Source organism: Octopus bimaculoides, chromosome 17, assembly GCF_001194135.2.
Source record: "Octopus bimaculoides isolate UCB-OBI-ISO-001 chromosome 17, ASM119413v2, whole genome shotgun sequence".
NCBI classification, from domain to species: domain Eukaryota; kingdom Metazoa; phylum Mollusca; class Cephalopoda; order Octopoda; family Octopodidae; genus Octopus; species Octopus bimaculoides.
Genome location: NC_068997.1, coordinates 41,001,282 through 41,007,191, shown reverse-complemented (window position 1 = coordinate 41,007,191; position 5,910 = coordinate 41,001,282). Strand labels below are relative to the sequence as shown.

The 5,910-nt window shown below is 37.3% G+C and overlaps 1 protein-coding gene and 1 long non-coding RNA gene across 10 annotated transcripts in view; one reads left to right on the top strand and one right to left on the bottom strand.

Moving 5' to 3' along the window:
• LOC128249664 (uncharacterized) overlaps positions 1-1,951 on the top strand; it is a 15,408-nt gene extending 13,457 nt beyond the window's left edge. The window contains exon 3 of the long non-coding RNA XR_008265775.1: positions 1,655-1,951. This is a non-coding gene — a long non-coding RNA (uncharacterized LOC128249664). The remainder of the gene's footprint in view (positions 1-1,654) is intronic.
• The window catches only part of LOC106867422 (NGFI-A-binding protein 1), a 223,322-nt gene that overhangs the window by 199,052 nt on the left and 18,360 nt on the right, over positions 1-5,910 (bottom strand). The window lies entirely within an intron of this gene.

The following is a 5,910-nucleotide window of genomic DNA, read 5'->3' as shown; positions in this document are numbered from 1 at the left end:
GGGGGGGGGGGTAAGAATGAATAGGAAGGAGCTAGAGACAAGGTAGCTGGAGCAGTTGGGTGGAGAGCAAAGAAGCGAAAGGGTGGAGAAGGGCAGGAAAAGTGGGGTGGCTATGGAGGCGAAGTCTGGATGGAATACAAAGGTCAACATTTTGATATAATCATGGGCACCTGTGATAAGTAAAGCTAAGAGTAAGGAGTGACTAGTAATGAAGTGCTACAGTGAAATTTGACCCAAATATAACTTAGTTCTATGCAGAATGAAAAGTAGTCAGAATTACTCAAGAGGTGATGATGATGGTAATTATATTCTGAGGAACAATATACATTTTTACATACCTTATATAGTGATCAGAGACATATGCTAACATACTTATATATATGGAAATTAAAAATTATGGAATGTCTTTATAATCATCATCATCATCGTTTAACGTCCGCTTTCCATGCTAGCATGGGTTGGACGATTTGACTGAGGACTGGTGAACCAGATGGCTACACCAGGCTCCAATCTGATTTGGCAGAGTTTCTACAGCTGGATGCCCTTCCTAACGCCAACCACTCCGAGAGTGTAGAAATGTATATATATATATATAATTATATATATGTCCACACATATATATATAAATGACCATATGTCTTCATCACTTTTACCTTTACATCCATTTTCCCAAGCAAGGACGGGTTAGATAAATATATTATTGAGACATATCCTCCCCGTTGCTAATCCTTACATGTTTGTCAAAAGAGAGTATATTTTATTCTGCAAGTCTCTAGACAGTACAAAACAGTCTGATGGTCTGTTAACAAGGCAAATGACTGCAATACCACAGCTTGAAACTGAGTAGGTTTGGCAAAAGCACACATAAAAAACACACATGAATATATGTAATATGTGTGTATCTTAAGAGGATCATTATGCTAATAAAAACATATATACACCCACCCAGCCATATATATATATATATATATATATATATATATATATATCATGATATTGGTATCACGTGATCTACCAGACAATTGGATGTTGTTATACATTGCTAGTCACAATGTGCTTTGCAGTGTTTTAACTTTTGAATGATGCTATCACGTTGGCTAGGTGAGCAGGTCACCAACATTCCTCTGATCAGAAGGATATGCTGTCACACAGTTACATATATATATATATATATGTATGTATGTATGTATGTATGTATGTATTTGTGTCTGTGTTTGTCCCCCCACCACCATCACTTAATAACCAATGTTGGTGTGTTTATGTCCCCATACCTTAGCAGTTCAGCAAAAGACACTGATAAAAATAAGTACTAGGCTTACAAAGAATAAGTCCTGAGATTGATTTGTTCGACTAAAGGTGGTGCTCCAGCATGACCACAGTCAAATGACTGAAACAAATAAAATAACAATATATATATATATAGGAAGGGCATCCAGCTGTAGAAACTTTGCCAGATGAAATTGGAGCCCGATGCAGCCTCCTGGCTCGCCAGCCCTCAGTCAAACCATCCAACCCATGCCAGCATGGAAAGCAGACGTTAAACGATGATGATGATGATAACACCACACAGGAATGTGGTATACCCATCCCAAAACTGAAATACAAATGGTGAGTATAAACATGCATATTTCTGTGCATTAATACATTTATTCAGATTGGTACTCTCTGTATGCTGCAACATAGGCAGAGCCTCAGGCTGTTGAGAATGTTATATTTGGTAAAGCAATTCCTTGGTCTTTGAGTCAACAAAAAGTGACAGAGCACTGATTGTCACTGGCCATAAACAAGTACATGTGTTGGGTAAGCTTTCTCTCTTCCAATCTTTATCATTAAGTTCCTTGTAACAGTAGTTTCAAACATTTTCAGGCTGCCACCCACTTGGCACCCAGGCCACTTTCTGCAGCAAATTCAAAACAACTGTATTTCACAAATAAAACATAAACCTAATTAACCTACTAATGTTTCTTTTTACATCACCCCATTGTCATCCCACTTTTCTTCAACGCCCCCCCCCCCAACCAAGGGGGCAGTTCTGCCCACTTTGGGAACTACTGCTTTAGAATACTATCATGTGGGATGAGTTTCGTTGTGGGCAACACTGCATTGGATAAGCAGTATTTCCTCAAAAGTAAGTGGCTTCATTTCAGCCACTGTATGCAGGTACCTTGGGTCAAAGTCATGTGTGTGTGTTTCATCTGCTGTAATGTATTATACTTGATGCAATATTGTCAAGGAAAGAGCGAGCAACACAACTAGGGCTGTGGAGTTGGAGTCGAAAACAATTAAAGGGTAGCTGGAATCAGAGTCGGTAAAACTATACTGACTCCAACTCAATGTCTTTATTCTTTAATATAAGCCAGTTATAACATACAGGCTTACTCAAAGTACAGGTGTATCCATATGCTGTATGAGATATGTAGACCACAATCACTTAATTACATAAAGAAGAGTCAGAGTCAGAGGTGCCAATAGTAGAGGAGTCGGAGTCAAAGATTTTTGTTTCGACTCCACAGCCCTGAACACAACTTAGCATGATATTCATTAAAGAATGTATGATATTTGTGTGTGCTTTGGTGGACTTAATCAGCAGTGAGAGAAAATGCACAGTAGCCAGAATAAGGGCAGGCGGGAAAAGCTAGCAACAAGAGGATACTCTCTTTGAGTGAATGGAAGAGTGAGTGTGTATTGCCTAAGTATGAAGTGCACTATTGTATGGCTGTAGGATAGGGACACATAATGCACAGCATGTGTGAAGGTTGCGAAGAAATGAAGCAAGCTTGCTAGGCTGCGTGTGTGTAAAGTTAGCAAGTGTTAAGGATACGGGACTGATGAGCTGAGAGAAAACTACTAAATATTGGAAGAGTTATAATGTGCAACAACAAAGGATGAGTTGGTGTGGATATGTGATGCATATGGAGGATGATTGAAGTACCAGAATAACTAGGTGGAAAGAAAATATGACAGAGGAAGAGAAAGACCAAGGAAGACATGGACAGAAGTGATAAAAGCTGATTTCATGATGTTTAAACTTCACCAAAAAGACAGTAAAAGAATGCAACAAACATAATATAAAATGAAATTTTATATATACATAAGGTAAAGGATAAAGACCCCTCCCCCTTTGATCACAAATGACCACAGGATTGCACCTAGAAAGTTCTCCCTGAGGCACAAGTCCGGGTAAGGTTGTTTATGGAAGACCAGCAGTCACCCATACACAACAGCAGCCCTTTTCCATGCCACCGATTTTATCCAAAGAAAAAGCAAAGGGGCCGATACAGCTTGGCACCAGTGACATTGCAACTCATTTCCACAGCTGAGTGAACTGGAGCCACGTGAAATAAAGTGTCTTGCTCAAGAACACAACACACAACTCAGTCTGATAATTGAACTCACGACCTCTTGATTGTGAGCCCAACGCTCTAACTACTGAGCCATGTACCTTCATGCACACACACGCATACTTTACATGCATTTTTTTCACTGGTTGTTTATACCTTGGAAAGATTACCTTAGCCGTAACTGCCCCAAGCACAATTTCAGAGTAAACAATTCTCACTAGAAAACTATGCACACAACAGAAACTGATATGTAACCTGATACCACCAGACCAATTACTGCAGCATGTGGAACAGCCTTTTCCCTTTCGCCTTCAGTACCTGATGTCTCTAAAATTTCAAACTTTACAGGTCAACAACCACCAAACTGTCTCTGCTAACACACGGAAACATACATAGAATTATCTGGTTGCTATTTTAACAAACTGTTCACATGATAACAACAGACCATTGGAGGCCCCTGACACTGTTGATATGTATATTTATAGGCCCATCTGCCATCCAAATTTATCTCCCTCTACAAAATTTTAAGTTAAATGAAGCTAGACAACTACATGTGTTGGATTCATTTATTCACCTTCCAGTATAAATAGATATGTTTGCAAAACATGTGTGTGTGTGTGTGTGTTCAAATTAATGCTGAGAACAACAAAGAAGACAAATTGAAAACAAGGAGAGATGAGTTTAGCATTCAATGAGAGATCAGGAATACAGATAAGTCTCTGAAATTTCAAGCTGAAGCTTCTTAAATTTAGTTAGAAGGAAAAGAGTGGGAGAAAGAAAAGAAAATGTGAATGGAAAGAGAGATAAGTATTGTTCTACATTGTTATATTTAAAATTTCAGAGTTTTAAGAACCAGAAGTGACACAGAAGGAAAGAGGTTCCTTTATATATGGACAACAGAGGAGGTAACTGCAGAAATTATGCATGTTTGAATGTACATGTATATATTGGGTCATCCTATATAAATAATGAGGTTTTTTTAATACTTCTTTTATTTTACAAAATTAAGATAAACAAAGTTCTTTTTTTTTTTTTTTATCTAAAATATAGTTTCCTTCATTTTCTACAATGCTCTTCCATCTATCTGCAAGGCCCCTCTTCCAAAATTCACTTGTCTGTGATGAAAAATACTCCTCCAGCACTGTTCTGATTTCATCTACAGAATTCATATTTTTTCCACCCAAATGATTTTGAAGACTACGGAATAAATGATAATCAGAAGGGGTAATGTCCAGCAAATATGATGGGTGGGGCATTGTTTCCCATTCAAACTGCTTCAGCCTTTGGAATGTCATCCTTGCTGTTTGTGGCCGAGCATTATCCTGATAGAAAAACACCTTTTGTCTTGAAACCAAAGGTGGTTGTTTTTCTCCTGGCACAGGTGTCGATAAATGGCTGAACGACCAAATTCGAGTTTCTCTGCTAGTTCCTCAACAGTTACGATGGAATTTTGTTCCACCAGGACATCCTCATCAAACTCTACAAGTCTTCCAGGCAGTAGTTTCCCACTCGGAATTTCTAGAACCCCCAGTGACATTGGCTTAAGCTAATTGTCTGATCCCCATATACTGCATTAATATTCCTCACACTTTCCGGTGTGTTGTTGCCTTTATTGAACTCATGAAAGCAAAATATGCTGAATATGCTCCTTTGCCACTTCCATTACAGATTTGAAAAAATAACTGTTGAAATCGAACTGCACTCTTCAAAACTTGTACTAAGAATAAGGATGAATGAGTTCGTTATACAGAGTGGTGGTTAGATCCAATGAGAAGCATGATGTAAGAAAAGAAGGGTAGGTGTTACAATAGGGAGGGCAGGGCAAAATAGGGATCCTGGTTGGGTGTGGGAGGTAGAAAATGAGCTAGGGATGAGGGGGGTCATATAAGTTATAGATGTATATAAAGGAGAAGAGAAATGTTTTTGGGATGATGTCAGAAGTGGTGTTGGTATCTGTTTGGAAGATATAGAATAGCATTGGAAGGGATACTATAGATGAATGGTAGGAGAGAGAGAAAGACAGTTGATAGTTTTTATATATATGTATATGTGTTAGTAAAATCTTAGATATTTTGATATAGTGTGAATAAAAAAGCATATAATATATAATGAGTATGTAGAACTTCATGTATGCGGTTACATTACAAAAGAAAAATCTGTGAAGAGAACGTATCTTCTTTCATCAAACTTTCTTGTTACTGGTTTCCATAGATATAAAAGCCACAGAGTAAACATCAAAAAAATAAAAACTCAAGACAGGAGAGTTACTTCTGAAATTATATAAGTAATTTTAAAAATAAATCTCCTGTCGTGTTTTTACCATGTTAAAATTTTTCATGGGAAAGAATGACAAAGATTGAAGTTTGGACTTACTTTGCTTTTGCACAGTCTGACAAAGGTAAGCAAACCAAAACTTCAAAGGTACTGTCAACTCTTTCTTTGTAGACATTTCATGGACATGTACTGTACAAAAATTGTTATATATAAGTTGACATAAAAAGTCATATATATATATGTATATATATATATATATATATATATATATATATATATATATATATATATATAT